Source organism: Prorops nasuta, unplaced genomic scaffold, assembly GCF_024137725.1.
Source record: "Prorops nasuta isolate Cenicafe-Biocafe unplaced genomic scaffold, Cenicafe_Pnas_1.2 PNAS00004, whole genome shotgun sequence".
Taxonomy (NCBI): Eukaryota; Metazoa; Arthropoda; class Insecta; order Hymenoptera; family Bethylidae; genus Prorops; species Prorops nasuta.
In genome coordinates this window covers 7,466,652-7,491,690 of record NW_027116801.1, presented here as the reverse complement: position 1 = coordinate 7,491,690, position 25,039 = coordinate 7,466,652, and the positions used below count along the sequence as shown (strand labels likewise).

The 25,039-nt window shown below is 39.4% G+C and overlaps 1 protein-coding gene across 1 annotated transcript in view; it reads left to right on the top strand.

The window, feature by feature from the left end:
* LOC136772253 (single Ig IL-1-related receptor-like) overlaps positions 1-25,039 on the top strand; it is a 133,545-nt gene that overhangs the window by 53,382 nt on the left and 55,124 nt on the right. The gene's annotated exons all lie outside the window — the stretch shown is intronic.

Sequence of the window (25,039 nt, the reverse complement as noted above, 5' to 3'; positions counted from 1 at the left end):
GCTTTTTGACCGGTTGGATAAACCAGAATGTTTCCTCATTTAGAATTCCGCATCGGTACCGTCGCCAACACCGACGCTTGTTTCACCCTCGTCTCAACCACCTCGACGTGTCCAAATACAGTGACATTAATATTATCCGTGGAACCAATGCGAACTTACTTCTCTCTCACCTATATATATATATATATATATATATATATATACCTCTCTACCTTCTTCCTTTAATCCCATTAATTTGCTTGCAAAATTACAGAATTTTCTCTGTCGGTAAATTCAAGCTTCAAATGTAAATCGACGATTTTTTTGAAAGAACGTACGTTTCAAGTTGAAAGGACCATGATTGAATGGGGGGGAGAGAGAGAGAGAGAGAGAGAGTATAGTCGTTGCTGTGGCGCGTGGCGCGCCTTTCAAAACACCTGGCTTCGAAGGCGAAGCAACAATGTGCCTTGGTACCCTATTTTTACTCTAATGCATATGTTACGATTCTTACCGAAAATACACATTGTATTCTTAAACGAAACAGCAGCGATGGAAAATAATACAATGGACAATTTAGCAGTGAAAGATTCGGAATTGTCGCTCTACCAACACTGATCATAAACACTTATATATATAGCAACGAAAAACCGAGTGGTAATGAACAAAAAAAGAAGAACAATTCTGTAACACGTGAAAATGTAAGCCAGCCGGTGACAGATAAAACTCGTCGAGCCCAGTGGTGTAGCGTGTATCGCAGAATGGTGGAATACTCGCCAACAGCTGGATATTTTATGTCAAAAGATTCACCCAAAGTTTTCCGAGACATCACACGTTTCACTCTAATACACCTACGCACTCAACGAGAAATGTTTTGTTACGATATATCATTGAATTTTTTATAGAAGAAAAAATTGCTTTGATCCTTTGTAAATATAATCAACTATATATTTTGAAATTTATGTAAAAAAATATAATTTTTTATCATTGATTAGAATTGTCTATTGGATAGAAGTAGACGTTGCAATGCAGCAGATTTTTAGTACAATATTACGTGGATGATTTGTTCAATGGAATTTTCCAGGATATTACAGGAGGTACAAGATAATACGAGATAATACTGCAACGCAGTGATTTAAGATGACAAAGGGAAGAGTGAGATAAGCATGTTTGGGCAGTAAAGCTGATTTTGCAGACACGTGTAAATACGTGTGGGCTATAATTTGGGGGAGGACACGTGCTTTGTGAGCAAGGTCGCTTAAGTAGTAATGGCAGTGGTAGGTGGTAGTAGTACTTGCACACTGTCTAATTGGCAGGCAAGACGTTAGCAGAGCCCGGTAATCGTACTGTGCCAACTTCATCAATTTGCGAGCCTTGGAAATGGTTAAACTGCGAGTTTCACTTGGCGCACTGCTGGCAATTGCTACTCAAAAAGGATCCCATTCCGCGCAATGATAACGATAACGGTTACGAATTTCATTCATTTCACGCGCATACTCTTCCTCCCAGAATTCCTCCGGACTCGACAAAGCAACCTGATTCTCACATTCGGCCTCTGTCATATGCCACATATCTGATAAGATTAAATCGTGCTTGAAAAAGACTCTGCTGTTTAAACTAGATAAAACTCTACAAAATTACCATTGATTTCCTACAATTTTCCTTTTATCCAAAAAAAACTTTGCTTCTGGATTGATAATGAGATGAGAGTCTCTACAGAAAAAAGAATATAAAAGATATCCGAAATCCTTCCGGTTTCTTTAGAGTTTTCCAAAGATAATAATATATATATATATATATATACGTTATACCTACTATGGTACATAGAACGTGTTTGACATCTGGCGGAGGTCAAAGAAAATGGCATTTTCCTCGAATGATTTTTCTCATCAGTTTCCGGATAGAAAAATCGAGAGCGGTTTTCTTTTTCCGCGTGCGTTCGGTTACCGAAGGAGGATATACGTCTTGGGTTACGAGATCCTGCAGCCATCCGATTTCCAGTCCTCTCGTTTTTCCAGCGGACAGATCGGATAGGCCAAGTAGAAGAAACGGAAATCCTTGCTTTAGCCATTGGTAAAGAATGACGCGCGCGGCGAACTTAGAAACGCGTTTCCTTTATAGCCATCCAACATTGGGATCACGAGACTCGAACGTAAAGCGAAGACCGACCCATCCGCCCACCTACGATAAAACCATTATAAGCGTCCAGTTCCTCTAACGATACAATGAAAACTTTGGATTATCGCTGCAACCACCAATGAAGGATTTAATACTCACGGGATTAAACTATATAGGAATAAGAGAGTAGATCTATATATGTATGTATGTTTTGACGTAGGAAAGAATTACTCACGATATTCCAAAGGCATTCCTCGAATATGGCAAAACTTTGCTATTCGAGCTCCCTCTGCAATGTTCGATTTCAAAGGGCACGTAGAGGGTATAACGTGTAACGGGCATTCGTGTCAGCTGCTGCAGCTTCAACCAATAGCGCAGGACAACAATTTGATTGTTGAGAGAACGAGATAAACGCGACTGACGTTATTAAAAAATCTCACTCTCCTATATATATCTTGAAATATATTATTATATAGATTAACGCTTTCGCGTTGTATATTTGATTCGAATTCAGTTTAGAACATCTTGCCAAGATTTTACTTTTAATGACTGTTCTCCAGTAATTTGCAAATGAAACAATACACGCTACGAGATAACTATATATACCAGCTACGGCAACACTGAATACCAATTGCGATCAATCCAAACTTGTAGTTCAAATTACAAGATTTCTCGCGTTTGACAGTCTTGGTTATGGTACATGTACGCTCACTACTACGAGATACGTGTACTATATAGTATATACTACATCTTTTACGTCAGTGTGAATGGGTTAAATGAGGTACCACTTTTATCCATCCACCAACAATGGAGAAACCTTGTGATTCTCATAAAAATGCTTTCTTATGCCATCTTGGAGATTCGCTCGTGAATCTTCCACTTTTTTTTCTCCATGCCTGACACGAGTCATTTCCACGTGAAAACCGTCGATCTACTGAAAAATGAACACTGAGATAGCGGGGTCGGTCCTGGAACGATCCGCAGGATTGAAAAAATTAGGGGATTCGCGTAATGCGATGAACGCAATTTGGTTGCAGAGAGCTTTGACTCGATGAGTTTTAAAGGAAGGATCGGTTTATAAGGGGACGAAAGATTGTTTTAGCCTCTTTCTTAATTACGTCGTAAATTATACGGTATGAGTTTTCGGAGAGATAGATAGATGGCGGGGGAGGAAGAGAGGGGGGGGGGGTGGAGAACATGAACGAGGTTACATTTTCGTCAAGAGTGAGAATTAATTCGTAGACGTAAGAATATGGGAATTGAATCGAGCTGCGAGACGTCTTACGATCCATTAAGAAAACTTGGTTACTCGCTTGTTATAGACGGTAATTTACAAGTGCTTTACACGTTGCATATATTGTAGCGGAGGGTCCCGTGCCGGGGAGACTTGGCCCGGATCGTTACGGGAACGGATGAGGAAGCAAAGAAAGAAATAAGAAAAAGGAGAGTGGGAAGTGGGGCGGAGCCTGCGAAAAATAAGGCTCTCCAAATTATGCAGCTAGTATTCTACCAGAGGGACAGAAAAAAAGTTTAAAGTCAACGAAACGAGAACGATGGGAGTCTACTAGCTATATACTTATATATTATATATATATAAATGGAGTGTTCTAAAACAGCCTGCATAATAGCGTTTATATATATATATATATATATATATGTGTATCGACGAAGAGAAATATTTGGGAGTATCGCGAAATGCTATAATAGTTCTGCTGTGCTTCGGCTGAAAATTATATTCCGTGTAGCGGGCAGCATTTATCCTTCTCCTTTAACCGTTTACGGGGAAAAGAGGACTTTTTACTTTTGTCCGATGGTAAATGAGGGGCTATCATTCGTGTAAATATTCTTCTGAGAAGGAAGAGGGGGGGGGGAGTAGGAAGATATAAAGGGGCGATAAAAATGAACGGAGGAATGGAGAAGAAAAGTAAAGGTGAGATCGGGATAAAAAGCAGGATAAAGGAGGAGAAGGTAGAAGGGGTCGGGAAAGAATGGGTGGTGGGGGAGGCCGAGGAGGAAGACATAAAAGGGTGGATAAATAAAAAGGGAATGCGCCGTTAATGCGTCGCCGCACGCGGAACTTGCGATCACACATTTGTCATTTAAGGAAGCGTATATGTGCCGAAAGGGAGAGAACCGAACGTGATTGTGTATGTGTATGTGAGTCGTAATATAATACACCATGGAGTATATATATATGTATACCCCTGCTTCCCCCCAACGAATCTCAATTTATATCGACCTTTTCGCGACCGTCGACCATTGCCTGAAATATTCTTCGTGATATTACCCTGTTCCTTTTTTTTCTCAGTTTCCCACCACAAGCCCAAAAACACGATAGAAAATTTCTCACATTTTTTTGCTCAATGCTATCAAAGAAGAAGTTGCAACTGTGCAGGGTGTTTCTGCGGGAATGAAAATTATTAATGGAAAGCACGCTGATTTTTTTATGGAAAAACGTAATGGTGAGGAAAGTGAGATGGATTGTTGAATATTATAGGGTCGGTGAAGTGTTGAGTTTCGAGGAGGGTGGTAGCATAGGTGATAGCTGGCAAAAGCGATTTGGTGGATGTAAAAGATGAAGAGGCAACAGCGTCTAGAAACGAAGAGTCTGGAGTTTGCACAGTGCCAGTTCAGTGATACAGTTGGAGGAACGGGGAGAGGGGGAGGGGCACTGCCCACAGTAAAACTCGCCTTCGATCCTTGTGTGAGCGTCCGTGCGAACGATGGCGAGCTGCTAGTGTGGGTGCGTTTGCTGTATCGTAAAAGCAGCCGGTAATGCCACAGCTGGCGGCTTACGAATACTCCGTGAACCTAGGAGAACTGCAGATTATTGCTTTCGCGTGCTGCCCAAAACTCCTCTACGAGTTGCGGTCTAACCGTTTCCTAGAAATGCCCGCGAATATCAATTTTCTATCAGTGGAGCAGCAACCTCCGGCTCGAACCTCCTTTTCTTCCCTTTTTCAATTCCTCCGGCGAAATTCCTGCAGCGCTCTTCGTCGCAACGAAGAGTGACAATTGTTTCATTTATTTACAAGGGACGCAACGAATGGCATTGGTAATCATTTATTTTTATTTATTAGATTTCAATGCATACGTAAAATTAAATTCATGCAATTAAATTGTAGAATATATTCTCTCTCAATATTAATATGGGGAATAACACGACGTGCAGTAATAATGTACATACAACTAAATAGAAAGAAAGGAAAAATTAGTGGAGCGCGTTACACGAATAAGGTTGCATCATTTTCTAATAGAAAGTATATAATACTATATAGAGTGAATGTATATTACGATTAATATAATATAAAGATAAATAATTATACCGTACATGTGCAAGCTATTCCACGCATGTGTCTTGGCAAATGGAGAGAAAGGCAAGTATTATCGCGAAGAATTTATATTATTAATCATAATTTTTTACAGTTATATTCAAGGTTAAAACTTTATGGCAAACTTGAGGAATTTTTCTTACTGGAACAATTTTTGCTTGTTGAAATCATTTAGCGATGTGGAAGAGAATGAGATATGTTTTAGCGGAGTTGTCGGCCTCTCACTTGCAGATTCATTTTTCTTAGGTCGAAAGTTCGTTGGGGCAGGGGTTTTCGTTTTCAGGGACGATTAACCGGTCGTTCTTCCCCGTCGAGATTTCATTTCGCTCTGCCGTCGGCAGGGAAGTTGGTGAATGAGAGAAAGATGGAAGAAGACTGGGGGGGGGGGGGGGGGGGTCGTAGGACCTAATTTCGGAAACGAGCCATATCCGCTGATCCAACGACTGCCTGTGCCCCATTAAAGAGTTTTCCTCTTATCTTTTTCTATCATCCCTCTATTATTTCCCTTTCCGTCTGTCTCTACTCTCTCTCTCTCTCTCTCTCTCTCTCTCTCTCTAACTATCCAACTATTCCTTCACCCTTCTCAATTCTCCACTTAAAACAGCTGAGAAACCCGCAATCCTCTTAATTCCAACGCGTTAAATCTTTCCTCATAAAACTCTCGTTGGTCGATTAAATTTTCTCATATCGTGCGAATATTCGTGAAAACGAACTTTTCACTATAGCTATACCACCAGCTTTTCCAGTAAACGAGTAATGTTACGTTTCTCGTTCAATTCTTGGCCGTAGATATATATCCATAGATTTTTAATTAAGGTAATTATTTTACCAATAAAAAATGGAGAACCGTTGAGATACACGAGATAGGCAGGCAGGAATATTTGTGCACTGAGTGCACGAGGCTTTTGGAACGTTGCATATACTACAGGTGTCTCAGAGGAGATTGTAGTTTCGATAAAAGAGACGGTGAAACGATTAGATACAAGAAGACCATTAGGAATAATTGAGGAAAACAATGGCGAGTGTCATCGAGCTATTTGCGCGAATGAAACAAACCGAAGAAAATGCATGGAATGGAATCTCCTTGACACTCGCGTAAGAGCATCGCAGATTTTCCACGTCGATTTCAAATCCAATTATTTCTTATCGTCCTCCCCTTTCGTCATGTCGCGCATAATTTCCTCCGACCAGTAGCCACGTCAATTTTCTTTGTAGAATAAAATTGCATCCGGTATAATTATTGTCGCGAAACGCGGACCAGTATAATATTCTTTTTACAGCTGTAAAATGCATACAGGAAATTTTAATTTGCCATCGTCCAAGTCTCGGTAAATCCGATATCCGATCGTCCCACTTATAAGTACCAGCATTAGCGACCTTTTAATTGAAACTAATTATATTCCACCAACTTTTTACGTCATCAGCAGGATATATCAGAAATCTCATAATTCTTTAACCTTTGGAAGATAGGAATTTTTCCTGTGAAATGGAAATTTTATTTTACACGCAGAAATATCTGTCGTGGTATGGAAGGTTAACCTTGTGCAGTGCATAGGACATTCGAATTTCTACGTGACCTCTACGGTGACCCGATCTCCTCCCCTAACATTAACACACAGCAATAGGAATTAATAAAAAGACAGAAGAGAAGTGGAAAAGTATTGATTCGAAAGATGAGGATCGCACGAATGATTTCTGACTAACGAAGGACTGAACTTTTCTGAAAATATCGCTCTCGACGCTCACATACATCCGTCACGATGACAGTTTCAACGTTAATTGAAATAACGCGAGACTAATTTTCCACCAATCGCTTTTTCTTATTTATTGCCCATGAAATCCATTTTTAAGCGAATAATATTTAACTTCCTTCTTCTTCTTCGATTCCCTATTGAATTTTTTTGATAACTCTGCAAATTTTCTTACTACTCGTACAATACAGCATAATATTCTATAAGCTTGGGTAATTATTGTACGGTAATAATTTGAGTATTTTGCGCGCAATAAAAATAGCTCCGAGGGAGGGTGGGGAAGTTGGAACGCTAAAATATTGCAGGAATATTGGCGAAAGCTTCGACACTTAACGCCGCGTTCTACGATTTACGAGGCTTTTTGTATTCGACAGTCCGCCGTGCGGTCACATTAGTCGGGCTGGCTGCCTCCACTGGAAAATAAGCGAGCATCGGCCCTGTAAATTGCGCATAGACACGCTTATACCACCACCAACCTTCTCCTACCCCTCCTCTTTTTCCCACTCCCTTTACAAAAATCCATTCGTACAAAACAACTATGCCTTTCAAACTACAGCGAAACTCCATTTAAATTGCTTTGCTTTCAAATTTCTACACCAATTCTACTAACCAACGATTTTTTTATCCTCCAATAGATGTCGCGTTAGAAATTTTATCAGAGAGGCATAAATTCGCCCACTTTTCATTTCAAATTGCAAATATCAATGCAAAGTTGAACATTTTAAATACACAGCGTTTTGGCGTATTTCTCGGGAGAGAAAAATCTTTTTTTCATTCTTTCGTAGGACGAACTTGGAAACTAAACATGTCTAGGTTTCTTTTTTTCGAGGATATGAAAAATCCATTATGGTCGGAATTACGTAAAAATCTTGACTGAAAGGCGGAAGGAAGGGATGGTGGGAGTTTAACGCGTTTATCAAATAATGTCGTTTTGGGAGTGTAGTTTGAAAGGAAAGGTTGTATATATATATATATATATATAGGTAGAGGGGTTGGCAGTTTGACGCGCGAGAGGAAAAGAGGAAATAGCGGTGCGTGGCTCGCTTTGCTAATTCAGCAGTCTGGAACGTCGCGTCGCACGGTAAAGCTTCGCAGTTTTTGTTTTCAACTTTAATGGAAGTCTTCGGGAGTTTCTTTGCCGATCGGAAAATTGAATTTCCGTTTGTAGCTTCCCCGCTCCCCCCTCCGCTCCTCTCTAGAGACTTCGGAGACTGACGTAGAAAATTCCAACTACAAATTGCTCCCCTTTAATTTCTACCGATTGAAACTTCATTCGATTGGTTTTCCGATACTACAAACTTATTCTTTCTCGCGCCTCTCGTTTGCCAATTATCGCCATTCAGACTCTTCTGCCTTCGTTCAACAGTCCCCCTCCCCCCTAATCCCTCCACCACTTCAACTTTACTCGAGACTTCGTCTCCCGTATAAAGGTCATCCATGATATTTCTCGGTCCCAAATAAAACTCGAAAGGACTAAATTTAAATGTCGACACTCGACAGTCCTGCAATCTTGAATTTAATTTGACCTAACGAGCTTCTTCAAAACAAACGCAAGCATCGATGCTTCCGGTATTATTTTTCTTTTCCTCGAGTTTTTCGAAAAATTGTCAAGCCACAACACTGGCGGACCAAACGTAGCTTTTTTTCCACGAAGCACCTATAGCCGAGTTAAGAGTTCCGCTAAATCGTGACGAAGATATTCAAATAAAGTCGAGTGTGTATAACTACCAACGATACCGGGAAAACGGCTTAAGCTGGTCGTATAGTGGTAGTGGTGAATGTTTTCGTACCCACACAATGGAGTCACTGCCGAATGTTGAAAGAACTCCTGAACTTGTACCCGATTGTTCGCATTCGTCGAGTTTCTTGGAATGTTAAACGCAATCGCGTTAAATCGTAGCTGCCTTGTAGAAAACGAGCCACTGTTGTTTGTATTTCGTACGGTTTCCTTCGAATTGAGGGAGGGGGAGAAGGGAGGTGTTAATAGCGTATCTATTATTAAATACAAGCGCGCTACTTATTTTGAACAATTTTTCGTACCATTTGTCTCTTTTAATATAATTAATAGTAAATATAGACAAGTAAAATCGAATACGTTGAATATTACATTTTAACGATGAGAACTTTATTAATATATAGGCATTCTTGAAATCTACGTGGGTGAGAGAAGGAGAGAGACACACAATTAAGAATTCTAGCATATCGATTTTTTACAAGAGCCTGAGTAAACTCGACTTTCCCTGGAAATGAGAGACCACGTGGCCTCGTGGAATCGATTGCGTTATTGTCGAGCGCGCTCCGGCACAGATTTATCGCTGAGCGAGTCAGCCTCGAGCTCAAGAGTCGAGACTCGCCTCTGGCGCGCTTGAAAGTCTTTAATCGTGATACCAGCCAGGAATCCGCGCAAAACACCATCATTCCTCTCCTCCCCCCCTTGTTTCGTGTGACAAAATAACGTCCATGCCACACATACACACACAATAATCGAACTCCAAACTTCCACACAGACTGTACTTTTTCAAGCTTCTCGTTTTTTTCCTGCACGGTGCAAAGAATTAACCATTTTTTTTAACCAAACGTTATTTTTTACTCTCTATGAAATTTCTATTTTTTAATTTCTTTTAACGACAAAATTCTGATGAGTGTGAATTGGCACGAACAGTATTCCTAGTAATTGTATATAATAGATTTTAATTCGCTACCTGGAATATAAAACATATAGTACAATTATTAGAGTTTGCCTCATAGAGAATCTTAGATTTAGTATATATCAGATTTTTTATAAATACTGTAGTTATAGACCTATAGTTTAAATAGTTTTCTGAGAAAAGTATGTAGAGCGTAATAGCATCGTTATTGTGTAACACCGTGTTACTTTACGAGCAACTAAAAACTTGCAACGATTTACATAATTGATATAGAGTAAAACACACTCGAGAGATTTTTTTGCCAATGAAGTTTCATTTCTGAAACGTTAAACTCCATTATCATCCCACTCTCGCTGAAGGTCAGTATACTATTGCTTTATCGTAACAAGAAATTAGAGATGTTGATCTTTACAAATTTCACTTACACATGCTTTTTATTCTACTTTTTTTTTATTTATTAGTTATTAAAATCAGTCGTGAAAAATTCGTCTACAGTTTTTTATCCTCAAAATAAATTTCTCAGTATTATACAGATGATATAAATACCAGAAGGTATAAAGTGATACGAATTTTATCTCAAGACACAATAACCGTTTATCCAGTTTTCACAAAGTTCTTACTTCCGGTAATTAGATGGTTGTTTACCTCTTTTCTAGGTAGAGACGGACGCCTCGCTGGCGGAGACCAAACTTTACCTCGTTTTTTATCATTCCACACTGGTTCAGTGTTTATTTCAGACTCGACATTCAGCCAGGCAATGTCTAGATTCACACGAACATACTTTATAGTAAGATTTTCTTTATGTATGTAAATTACGGGCAAATTAATGTAGTTTTTTTTTAAACTAAACTAACTTAAAGGTGTAGAATCATTAATGCAGACATTGTTGTATATCATTTTGATTATATACCAAGGAGTGGTAAAAGAATGAAAAAAAAGTCAGGAAATGTGAATGTGGACTGAAGCTTAATAAACTATCAAATTTTAAATTATAGTGAATGTTACCACTGATAATACGTGTGCCCTCTTTTGTTGTGATTTTGTGAAGTTGCAGCGGCCAAAGTCAAAAGTATCAAGGCCTCTCCCAGCCAGTACCTATATCCATTGTTATATTTTAAATCAGGATGAAAATATTCCTCGCAATTTCATCTCGAATTTTTCAAAATTTGGCAACAGATTTGGATTCAGTGCACTGAAAACCTTCTAAGGATTCAAGAAAAATCAATTGGAAATAGTCTAATTGTATTTTTTGTATCGTGTCGCCTATATGCGACATAAACTGTTAAGAGTTTAAAGACTATAAGTTTCTTGTGGTAGTGAGTGTAGTGCTTAAACGAATCTCTTTGGAGAAAAGAGAAGGAGATGGGGTGGGAGGATTCTATCGCACCCAACAGGATTCGTATTGCATCTGACCAGTGGAGACTACACCTCTCATTGATTTTTTCTTTTTTCGTGTTGCACACACCTAGCTCCCGTACCTGGCCAACGCAATTAGTAAAACTTTCGCGATAGCATCCAGTCGTTTCGGTCGAACGTTCACATGTGTACCTACTTTTTTCCCCCTCCACCACCATTCCATCCCTTCCAACATTTCACAAAATTAACACAACACTCTTTCAATCGCGAGGCTTGAAATCATAAAATCTTCACTATCTGCAATACATATAGTCTCGCTCTACTACTCTATATAATATATTTATATTTATTTTACCCACCCCTTCCCTACAGAATCCTTGTTCGAACACAAGCTTAATTTTGTTTACAAATACAGACGCACTCGGAGCGTCAATAGATTCATCATGATAAAAGTATTAAGAGCATCGTTAGGCAGAGTAAAAAAGCTAAATGGCCGTGAGATCCAGCAAGAAAAATCCGGTATAGCTCGGCCGGTAGCGTTAACCGGGAAATCATTACTCCTTTGCTGCTATAGCGAGGTAAGGCTGTACCAACGAACGAGAATCCGCGCGAATTTTTTCCATGGAAAGAGTCATCTACGGGCATTGCGCGCACAAAAGAGACGCGTGTGTACAAACGCGATCATCTCTCTCTCTCTCTCTCTTTCGTAGAAAAACTCGTCGTCGAAGACATGTACCGTTCCAGGTTGGTCCTTTGTCGGAGAAACGTGCACGTGACCGTGAAATTCGAAGTACGTGGAACGCGAACGAGCCAGGCAGGAACGAGCGCTCAACCAGCCGGGATTAATATGGCGATGAAAAGTTATCCTCGAACCGCTAGTTTTACCTATAAACGACTAATTAACTATATTTTCCCACTGACCAATATTTTCCAAATTTTCCCAATTTATCGAAGATTTTCGAGTCTAAAATATTTGGCTCTTTACAATTATATCTCTTATATAATGTTTTCATGTCGGTGAATGCAATTGTCATCAACCGCGAAGAGTTGTAAGCGACCATCCAACTCAATTGGAAAGATTCTTTGATCCTCCGACGAACGAGCCTTTTATACCAACCGTGACAATCGAGGCAAATTCGTTCATAATATCGATGCAAAATTCAACAGAGTTAAAAATCGTGCGATTGATATCTTCTATTTTACCCACTCGCGCCAAATTTGATCTAATCCTTTTATTTTGGGACGAGAACTTCTCAATGCTCTCTGATTGATTCACAGGTCTGAAAGAAATTTGCTTTACGACACCAAACTCGTTTTATTGCAAAATAAAATTTCGATTTAATTATTATATTATAATCATATATATAAGTTCGAGGATGGAAGAAATTATTGAAAATTTTTGTTATTCTTGAATGTTTGATTCGATAAATCGTCGGCAATGACAAGTGGAAAAAATCCAAGTCATTCGTTCTATTTTTGAGTTTCAATGAAAGAGAGGGAGGATCTTTTTTTTTTTTACCAAACTATCATATTTGGCAAAAATTAATGCTAGGTGAATCCAGGACAAGTGTAGTAGAATATCATGAAGCAGTATATAAAGATGGAAATTTCACAATTATATATTTAAATAAATAAGTAATTTGAATTGTGTGATAATGATAACGGATCAGTGTCTGGAGCATCTAACAGGTGATAACGATTGAAGAGGTCGATAAGTGCTCATAAGTGCGGATGAGTGGTTTAACCATGTTTACTACCAAGTATTTCCTTGCACGAGAATAAGAATGAAAAAGAGGGGGGAATGGAGTGGGGTAGAATGATACGAAGGATAAAAACTGGTCTCGATTGATTATTTATTATTAACAAAAAATTCACAAATATAAAAATATTTAAATTATCTAAACCACGCAAATAATAATTAATGTAATTACACGTTGGATCTCTTTGCGTAATTTTTAAAGTTCTCCTAAACGTTTGAAATCTATTTTACAGAGCTTTAATTCGTTTCGGAGCGCTGAGAGCGATATTTAAAGACTAAGGAAGCCAGCCATGTGCGTGTATATATGTGCATTTAAGAGAAAGAGAGAAGAGCCGTGTCCTCGGTCCCTGTCCCCTATTTGTTCGTGCCCCTCGAGCACGCGAGCCAATTACTCCTTTTCCAGAAGACAATTACGCGCATTTCCGAGTCTCGCGACCGCGATGCCGCTACAAGTGCTCGCTATGCCATCGCAAGAAATACATCCACCTGTAATTTCGGCTTAACGAGAATAACCGAACACTCCGGATAGATGGCTTTGCTATCCAGACAAGCGTAAACAAAAGCCTATGTATTCACTTATGTTAGAGCATCTTGTTTATGATCATTTTGCAAAAAAACTCCCCCATATCGAGCTTCTTCGCACTTGATATTTTCTTGGCTCGATAAAAATATTACACTCTCTAAATACTCGTTTCACTCGTGTAAAATAGAATCTTCAATAATTGATTTTTAAAGCTGGTATTTAAAATTTATTTAAAATTTTAATTTAGTTAAAAGAAAGGATTATATTTGCTTTTGATCATTTTAATTGTTACGCGTTTCACAAGCTTTGTTATTATTATTACAAGAGCATGGCATATACAAAGCTTTAAGCTTAGGATTAATGTAAAATTGTACAATATTTTATAGTGGATTTTCTTGCCTCTTCCGAGGGTTAGGGTTTTATTAATTTTGATGGCACGTGAATATAAATCCACTGGTACAAATAAAGTCTCATGGTTCGCGACTACCTACGGAGTAACCTACCACCATCACCATCCAGAGTATCCCAGTGAGAAATAAACCCACGTGACCTTAGGGACCGTTGACAAATTTTGGCAAATTGTTTGTAGCACTGTAACGTTATAAATATACATATAGGTACGGGCGTGTGTGTGTGTAAGTTTATTCGCGTCAAGTGGAAAGAAACAAAGTTGGAGAGTGGCCCCAGTCAGAAGGATTTATTATTGTCCTGTGTATACATATTGCGACTGTTTCGCAGCAGTTTCTAATAAAGCTTGATTAATTCATTCTTTTTTTTTCTCCTTCTTGTTTTTCTCATCAAACTAAATTCGATCGTAAGGATAAAGCATAACAAGGCACGACGAGTATAAACTTGTGAGAATTTTAGCACGACATTGTTTTCCCGAATAAGTATCAGATGCTTGAGCAATTGCTAAAGGCAAACAACAATTTAATGTTAGGTGAGCGTCTGTGAATTTAAGTGGGCCATTAAGCTAATGCAGTTGGGTAAGTTGGCGTTTGGCCGAGAGAAAATACATTTTCGTCCGACAGCAATAATTTAAAGTTAGCTTCGTGCCAGTGGAAAAAGGAAAAACGGCAAGGCGTTGCGGGCTGCACAGGAGTCAGGGGAGAAAGACTGACGGATGATTTATCTATTCGGTAGAGGTGGGCGTTGCGGCAATTTGCACTGGCCGAGAAGAAAAAGAGAATCAACAAATGCAAGGAATAATTTTAATCAGCCATATGCCTTTACATAATATTACGCTATACAGCAGTTTTCCACCAACACGTTCATTCCTTTGGAAATTTATTGAACATTTTCAGGTAGATTCGCGAAAATATCGATGAAAAGTATTCAAAGAAGAATCGCGGCGAAAAATAAAGTGCATCGCGTTATATTTCTCATGGATTTTTAGCAATTTAGAAACGGCGAAAAATAGATCCTGTCCTCGCATAGCTTCTATTCAAGCAAATTCTGTGCAATTTCACATCCGAAAAGGAATATTTGTCGTGTGTCAAAGTTCAAGGTTTAAAAGAGAAAGCAGAGAAATTGTGGAAGGGATATAGTGTTTGGGTATGGCAAGGGTCAGGCTAGCTATAGATATTGTGCCGCAAGCTCTTTCCCCTGGCCTATACCCTTGCCAGTTTCGATCGATTTGAACGACGGCGACCGTGCGGGGCAATCTTCCACTTTTCGCTTCGCGGAATCGATTAGAAAAAAAACTCGCTAATACGCATTTATGCTCGACTCACGACAATGCGTACCCCCCGTCACCTCCATTCGTGGCTAAAAGCATTCTCGTATTCGCTTCCTTCGCCTCGAAATTATACGTCGTATGGTTGCTCGAGTGGAGTGCATCACCCCAGTAGAAATCACCCATAAGTGGTAAGACACACGAGAGTTTGATGCAATGTGTAACGCGAAATGTAATTCGACGCTTCGCTTCGCTCGTCGCCGCCGAGTCGTTCGTGCGCGTTTCTTTCGTCGACGATTCGTCTATAGGCTAGAAAGCTGTCAGTTGCGCATGCGCGCAGTGTCATTGCGATAATTGACCATTCGCCGTTCCTTCTTCCTGCGTAATAGGATTCTCACTGAAAACCTGGGTGCAAACAATCGATATTTCGTTGAGAAAAACGAGTGTAAGTCTGGGAATACGTGTAGTTGGCGCGATTCGATTTTTCTCTTCGCAGAAACGATTAAAGGAAAAAGAGACAAGCGTGCGTGTATGCGCGCACCCACTTTGAGGCTTCTTTCCAGTTATTCGCAGTTTGCACGTACGCCCACCTCTACCCCCCCCCCCCCCTCCGTCCCTCTCCCTCTCCCTCTCCCTCTCCCCCAGCCCACACCTTCCGAGAAAATCTAATTGACATTTTCCACTCGCGCGCGCGCTACTAGAAACTCTCCAAACTGACTAATTTTTTACGCAAAGACTCGCGTGTACCTGTGCTCTGTAAATTGACTTTTATCCTCGATCTGAGCTGTTTTGCAATTAATCTGCTCGGTAAATAAAAACGTTTAAACGTGCGGACTTTGTATATTTGCAGTTCGTGCATTATACATACAGTCCCGTCTAACGACTACTCACTCCTCGTCCACGTGATTCTGTACACTTTTCAGACAGTTTTACACTGTTTTATTGTATACATTTGGTTTAATCTATTATCGGTCGTTCCGAGCTGCAGTACTTGCAAAAAAATGTATAATTGTATAAAGACGGTCAAACTTATTATGTATTATATATAAGAAAAATGATAAAAAATCAACGTTTTAACGTCTGATCGAACGCAATAAATGTAAGTGGTATGTAGCGAAATAACATTTATGTATGCGTTTCAACCTCTTTAGCCAAGTAATTTATTTTTTATTACTACGCCACTCGGGTTCTCAGTTTCATCAATTTTGCAATTGATCGAATTATAGAGCAAGACAACGAGTCTGCGTTTACAGCTCGGAAATGTACGAAGCGTCGAAAGCAGTTTTGACGGCGCTATGCGTGTCTCGAGCCATATCGTGAAGTTTTAAACGTTCGAGCGCTCGCTTAACAAGGGGAAAAGGAAGTTTCTAGGAAAAAAAGGAACGCGAACACGAGAAGAATGTGAAATTAGGCTTAATGACATCTACTAAGTTAGTAATTGCGCGTCTGCTTAGCGCGGACACGCGAATTAAAAAACCGGACGAGCGGTTGAATTTCGAAAAGTTGAATTTCGACTGACAGGCTTATTCTCCTGCTATACAGAATCTTGCAAAAAATATTGCGAATTCGCGGCTACGCTAAAATCAGTGAAATATTATTTTTTCCCACCGATTCTCCAAACTTTCGAGTAATAAAGCTCGAGAAGAACTTTAATATTGTTCTTGCAGTAATGATAATAAGCGTGCTTGATAATTGCGAGAAGCGTCTGTTTCTACTTGTTTTATGAGATTTGAAATTCATACGAAAAGAGTGAATGGCGCATTAAAGGATAATTTCCTTTGAAAATGTTTGATTAGCGTACATACATATCCGATGAACAAAGGAGATTTATTTGCGCAGTTTAGCGGTTGTTATTATTGTCTTGGTTAAAATTAACAGCTATATATATATATATATATATATATATATATGTGTGTGTGTGTATAAATAAGGCACTCGCACACGCGTGCGTTTAAAGGTGGGATGCGAAAAGGTTCAATACACGAAATTGTCGAGTTATTGGCTAACTCTTCCAGGAATTTCTCTGAAGCTCGTCCGGAAACTCTGGACAATTATATTGAATCATACTATACGTATATTCCAACGATATACCTAGTATATTATGGCAAAGTCCCCACTTGCCAACCCTCTGCTCCTCCTCCTCCTCCTCCTCCAACATTGCTAGTCCATCTCCAGCCAAGTGTACGTATCAAGCATAAATCTCATAGAAAGCTTCATACTTGAAGAACTAGGAATAATAGAATGCTCGAGGCTGATAAACTTCTGAACTAGAGGTATCGTAGCGAAAGTTCAAAGCTTATAAGCTATTTTATCATTTGCTCCATTGTTCGAAGATTATGTACAGTATTGAAAGAAATAAAAGTTTTTTTCTTCTTGGAACTGAACACAAGCATTTGCTGCTTTATGAAATATAGCTATAATTCCTGGGACACGGTAGAATTCTCGAGATTAACTTTTATACGGAAGGTAAATAAAATAAAGTCTGTAATACTATAGCCATGCTGTTTGCACTTTTGTTGAAAGGTCGTTCACGCCGCTGAAAGCATAGATGACCTTTCTTAACAAATGGAAAAATAGAAGCATATATGCAATAGAATATATCGATCGGCTTTCTCCTTTTATCTTCGTATTCTCGTCATCATTCTATTTCTCAGTTCCATGCCCTTGCTTGTTTTTCTCTCCAATAATACGAACAATTGATTTTTTCTATTATCTTATTAAATCCTTGCCCCCCCCCCCCCACACCCTCTATTTTCTTACATTCGCACACATTTGTCATGCTTGTAAATTGCCTATCGGATATTAACAAAGCATATTCACAGAGATAATAGGATTCTCAATCGATATTGATACTTCTTCGACTCGGTGAAGGGTTTCCCATGAACTTTGACACGACAAAGATTTTCTTCGAGCTCCTTTTCGAACATTTGAAAGTGATACTGACAATGAGAACTATAGGAGTGGGTAGATGGAGGGGTGGGGGATGACAGAGAGAAATGCGATTTGAATCAAAAGTTGACATCCACGATTGTTGCTGGACGGAAAATGGCATCGAAAGGTAAAGAGAGAAAGAGAGACGGGGGGGGGGGGATGAAACGTCCTATAGAGTAAAGCAAGTTCTTCCTTCAGCAGCGGATAAGCGATTCTCGCGAGTTGAGCGAAGCTGCTAAAACTTTATTCTGAATCTTCTTCGACCCCCCAACTAACTTTGCCAGTCCATCGGCGCTAAGAAAAATTTCCCCTTCCAATACTTCCCTCCCCCTCTCCCTCTCCCTCCGATCCTTCCCACTCTTTATTCCATCCGTCAATTCCCCATTTATCATCCGTCAATGCACGATTTTCGACTCTCGAATCGGGTTTATCGTTTATAGCACAAAAGCAGAACTACTCGTACGGATTACTCGATCACTCCTAGCTTTTCGAATGCTATGAATTTTCCGATGGAAAACTCGCCAGAAAGGAAACAATGGACCGGCAGTTTTCCACGAAGAAGAATCTTTTTTTCTCTCCTTTCTCCCTACTCCATCCATCCTTTTCTCGTTTCCGAGTCGTTTTCTCGTGCGAGCTATATAATTTCCAGCGTATGAATGAGGCTTCTAAATTGCGTATTTCTGGGAAAGACCAGTTTTCAATGGTTTAAGCGAGCCGTGAGCCGCGTGACAGCGACGGTGCTTGGCGAGGCGTGCACGAGACGCAAAACGTTTTTTTCAGTTCTCGGAAGCGGAACGGAGAACGACGAGAATGGAACGGAACGGAACGACCTAGGACGTTTCGTTCGAGGTGGAGATTGAGGCAGCAGGTGACGAAGAACCGCGAGTCATTGCAATTCTTAAAGGGCTGGAGGAAGGAAATATTTCAAGGAGAGAAATATTTGATGAATTTTCACTCGTCTCTCCGCAACTATGCCTCATGCGGGAATTCTCTCGCGCGTTTATCGATGTTTATTTTTCTTAATTATTTACCACCCCCTCTCTCCCTCCCCCCCCCCCCCCCCCCATCGAAACGCAAAAAACTCCAACTCGCTCGGGGAACCGATTAAACGTTTCAACATAAATTCCACTTTCCAGTATTCCTCCAAAAAACGACAATTCCACTTGTTAAATGAAACTTTCAAGAATTCTGCAATTATATAGGACGACAGTGGCTTTCGTAACGAGGAAACTTTCGAATAAGTTTAAAAACCTTCCGAGCATTTCAGCTATTAATGAAGAAAAATTTAAGCAGTCTCCTTCTTGCAATTGTATTACCTACTAAACGACCATACGGTTTTTCAATTGCAATTTAAAGATTCTTAGCGGCTCTCTCTCTCTCTCTCTCTCTCTCTCTCTCTCGTAGCGAGATAATGGGCCAAGTAGAAAATTCTGCTTTATCAAGATTCAAGATGGAGGGTAAATACACCGGCGAAACTTTGATTGGATAAATACGGTTAACATTTGTTTCGTTTAATTACTGGAAGCGTTGTTGCCTACGCCTGGCTTCGACGAAGGCAAAGGGAACCTTAATCGACTGCGACTATGAATTAATTACAGTGCGCGCCACCTCTTCAGCAGCCAGCTTCAGCTGATCTCTCTCTTCGCCAATCCAGCCCATCTGATTTCATCCGCCTCTTCATGGCCCGTAGCATCGTGTTACGACCAAATTAATCGAGCGGAATCAAGCCAACGTTCATCGTTCGATTTTCAAGACTGTCCCTCTGATATTACTTGGCCCTCCCTCTCTCCCTCCTCTCCCTTTATCCGAGGAAACCTTCGGAAACATCTTACAAAGCGTAGTAATGAAATTGTTCCCTTTACTAATTAATCATGCAATTCGTTTTAAATTGCGTAAATTACAGAAATAAAAAGCGAGTGTAAATGTGCAAATATAATAATTTTAATATTTGCAGAATAAATATTAATAGTGATGAATGTTATGTACTTTTAAGAGAATATTCTGATAATGGAAAGTACTTGGTACAATTGTCATCGATTTTAATGAATTTTTACTAATCTCACTAGTAAACGTACAAAATGTTATACGCTTTTTTTTCTCTGTAATTTTACATAAAAAATTTGTACAGTTTATTATCAACGCTGTTCTCTTCAGCTCGTTGATTAACCTGTAAACAGTTCAAGTTCATAGGTGGTATCGTTCAATTAAGATCAAGCTGACAAAGTTCAATGACACCTTCAATTAGCCCTTTTGAGACCCAATCACCTCCTTACTCTCCGTTTCTATTCTATATTCTAGCGTCATGATTATTACCTTGCCGAAAGGATTCAATCTTTTACTCCACACACTTTGTAATTCTATCTTTTGACTTAGCATTTTCTTGGAAAAAATAATTCTTCCTTTTTTCCTCGTTGCTTTTTTTCTTTACTTGATACTTTCTTGAGATTATTTTTTTCTCTGGGGAGACAGGGTGTTTGCTCTAATTCGCCCCAGAGAGGTGACATTTAGTTACCTCATAACTATAAAAAGTATACGCTTTTTACATGGAAAATTTGAAACTGCTTTCCATTTAAATGCAAAAAGTAATAATGTGCTAAAAATTGACATTTTTTATAATATAATTATAAATATATACACGTCTCTTGGCATTCGGGCTCTGGGCATTTCAAATGCCGAATACTGAACAGAGTAGGCAAAGACAGGACAAACATAGTACGAGCTATCATTTATTACATACAGTATTTAATATGACAAGTAAAAGAATTTTCTAGGTAAATATATTCGGATTAAGATTGAATGAAATAACGAAATTCAAGGGAGAAACCGTATGGATATATTTATAGCATATAGTATGTTGGCTGCTACACCAAATGGGAAAGTTCAATATATAGCTTTTATCCTGATCCACAGACTGTACATTAATTTTCAACAAAATTGCGAATTGTCAAGTAACAAACTAGTAGAGTATTTTTGAACAATATAATTACTAAAAATTTGCATTAGCCCATACATAGTTTAATATAATATTGTAGGTAATATTACTAAATTGGATCGAAGCATCGCGAGTTTCATATATGAAAATTGATAAAGAACACATTGGCTTCTTGTGGTATAATTTGACATGTGAAAGAGGGGAAGGTAGGAAGCATTGATGGAGGCAAGCGACAGGGCAAAGCATCGTGTGTAGGTGATTTGGGAGAGAGAATGGTTGAACGTTAAACGAGATGCCATTTGATGGCAAATGCGTTAGAGTGAAGCGCGGAAATTGATTTCGGTGGTGTACAAAGCCGATATAACAATGATTCCGGTGCCAATGGATACCTGGACGTCACGAGCTTTTACAGGCCATCATCACGCAAAATTTCAACCGATCCTTTAAATACCGCTTAAACATTCGCTGATGTCTCTCTGCAAGCAACAATAGTTATCCTGCATGAAAATCGCTTCCATCAACCAACGCGAACACTACACAATTCCTCTGATTAACACTTTACACGTTGTTGTGTTTGGATCGTCAACTCCCTTTTAGACCATTCGAAACTTTGTTTTGTAAGCCCTGTACTGGGACGTACAATAGAGAGCTTACACCTGGCTTTTGTCAATTTTATGATTAATCAATGAAATATTTTATTTCAATAATCATATTTTTTCATGATTTTTAACAAAGCAAACCACAATTTTTCTATTTTGAAAACTTATTTTAAGGACATCAGCATCCGTTACGTGTAAATGGGTCTGAAGCTTTCCATGCTACGACGAACGGTATACTAAATGATTCAACAGAAGAGCAAGTAAATGGAGAGTTTGTGTTTATTTGCCAGTGTTCCCGAAACAATGTTTCAATAGCGAATTTAGAAGAGAAACACGTTTTTTCTCACGCAGCGTATAGAGTTTCAATATTAAATAACATTGAATGCACTGGAAGCACTGGCGAAAAATTCTATACTAGCAGATCTATTATCGAAAAAAAATCTCTATCGACAATTCTCATGAAAATTCCATTTCTTCTGCGTGATCTCACTTTTCGCTTTCATTTCACTCGATAGCAAAGGTTCGGTTCATTTCTTCCTTCGGAAATGTATGATTTGTTACTATTATTATCATCAGCATCATTATTTCAATTATGCTTTATTATTATTCTTGATTGTTTTGTTTTTGGTCCCGCAACTCAGGGGCAGAAAATTGATATTTGAGTTAAAACGCGCGCGCGCTTTATCGGTACATTCGACAGAAAGTATTGGAGAAACGCGAGCAAACTGTGGCTCGCCATATTTATCACGAACGAGAAGCCTGGTGCATCCGTCTGTTAACCGTGAAAATTTCCAACTCTCGTTTCGTGCTTGCTTTGCAAAATTTCGTGTCACAAGCCAAACCAACACACATAAATAACGACCAGCCAAATACGAGTATCGCATATTCATGTAATTCTTATACTAATTAAAGTTTCCACCACATTTATCTATATATTCTCCCATTCTACTACAGAATTTTACCGAGCTGAATTTTCATTTCCATGCAAAAAGAAAGTTTCCTCGTTGAGACGAAAATTCAGCTTAAAATCCAAAATTAGAGAATGGCGGTAAATGCTCTTCTCTTATTACCTGATTGAGAAACGAGATAAAAATATACATGTGCAGTTTGAATCATCTGCGAATTACCGGACAACAGTAAAACCAAGAAACTAAGAGCAGTTAACCTTTTATTACATTGCTTCCCTCCAACGATAAACCAGTGCAAATCAGTAAAGCATATTTCCTTTGAAAATCGAGCAGTATTTTGCTTTTTTAATGCTTCATAAACGAAATAATGCTGTTGTTCCAAGAAGCGCGCAATAAATGTTAGGATCGTATCGTAAATATGGATAGGAATAAAAGTGACGTTGTTTGAAAATTAAAGTAATAAAGTTTAAAAGAGTGAAAAGAGGAGTAACATTGTTATAAAGGGTATTAGAGAAACTTGAATAATTGGAAAATTCTGCAGGAGTATTTGTGTGGTGCAGGACCATGGATATACCATATATATATATATATATATATATATATACAGCATAGAGTAAGAATAGAGAAACGAAAGCTGTTCGATTCTTAATTATAGGATGCAGCGCGATCAGTCAGGCAGAGAGACGGATGAAGTGCGCAGGCTACAGCTGGTTAGAGAAGAGTGGTGATAGAGCAGCCAGGCAAATATGAAGTTAAATTTGATAGAGACGGGAAATTCCCATGGGAAGGGATGAGAAGTTCGTGGCGAGATTGCGTTATCAAGCTTGGTGACAGGGTTGGTCAGAAATTCTGTTGGTCGTCGATGAGCAACGACGAGTATCGGTACCGTTAGTGAATAAGTTAGGCGAGTCTGCAAATACATCGATGCCTTGCATTATTTACATGCGTGCGGCGCTACACTCGAATCTCTCTGCTCGCTGAAAGGGCTTCGGGGGGGTGGCGTGCACACGTGCGACCAATGACGTAACCACCATTCACAATGTTTCCCTCTTCCACTACCACGAACGCAGCTTGCTTGCTTGCTCTTTCCTTAATTACAACAACTCGCTAACGTTGAACCATCTCTCCCTTCATTGTTTTTTTTTTCGCACTCACGGACAATTCTTTTTCCCACTCTAACGTCGAGTATATATACATGCCAGCTTGTAGGTAGTGGTGGATACATACGTACGTACACAGCTACACTATTCTTTCCCCCGGACCTACTTGAATTATTTAATAGCGAATACTCTCCGGATTCGTGCTCTCGCACGGGGATTTCCACTTCCTAGTGCATACTACTCTCTTAACTCCCGCATCCGAACTGCACCACTCTTTCTTTTTCCAAGTGCCGCCGCTCTTGGAAACTTGCGAAATACCACCAATTTCTATCGATAAAGCACCATTGGCACCAGTATCGATCTCCACTGTTTATCGGAGAACGCGTTTCGTAAAACGTCTCGGAAGAGAAACGGAAAAAAACATTTATCTCTGTAACCATTGGAAATATCAAGATTTTCCGTAGGACCTTTCTTCCGACAAAAAGAAAGCTCATTCGAAAAGGTTATGTGAAAAAAATCGATATCTCCGGTAGTTACAGAGATAAAAACGGTTTATTACGCGTCTGCTCCGAGATGTCTCAATTATGTTTACACGAGTGAATCGCAGTCTGTGATTTGAAAAAAAACTCTGTAATTGGTAGTATATTGGTCTATAAGGTAAAAGCTTTCAGTCGCGGCGTGCAAATGAGGAAATTTCACGAGTGTTGAATGTAGCGATAATACGAAGAGTAATAAGAAGCGCGATGATTTCGCGAATAAAGTATTTTACTACGTAGTGTAGCAACAAGAACGTTACATCTCTCGCATTTGCACATACAAGGCTTGCTCGTTAACTGCAAGTAGTATAATGTACGTGTGCGTATATGTGGTGGGGATAATTGAAAGGTTACGAGGATGTTTACGCGCAACTCTCCAAGGGATTACCTCGTGTCAGTTTGTTTTTTGCACGCAACGCACGTTTGAGTCCGCCACCCCCACCTGGCACACAAGTAAAGGATTCGAGTCAACAACCAATTAACGAGCGTCAGCAACGAAACTGCCTACTTCTCTATTTACAGCAGCAACGCGCACGCGCGCGAGAGCAATTAATGTCTTAGAAACGCGTCTACAGGTGTTGCGAAAATTATGCGTATAAATCTTGTTGGCGAGCAAACGTGCACCGATGTAACATGGTAGCTCCCCCCCCCCCCCCCCCCCCCACTCACATCCACCACCGATTGCCAAGCACGAGTAATTCTGTATACTGTGCATTCGCGTCTAGTTACATCCCAATGCTATCTCTGGCAACTAGTTTACCCGCTTGTAAAGCTCGGCCAAAACAAGAAAATCCAAAGGCAAACCCTTCGATTCTTGCATTTTACATTGCAGCATTTATTATGCAATTGTTGTATTATTTACATTATTCGCTTATCCCTCTGGTTTACCGGTCCC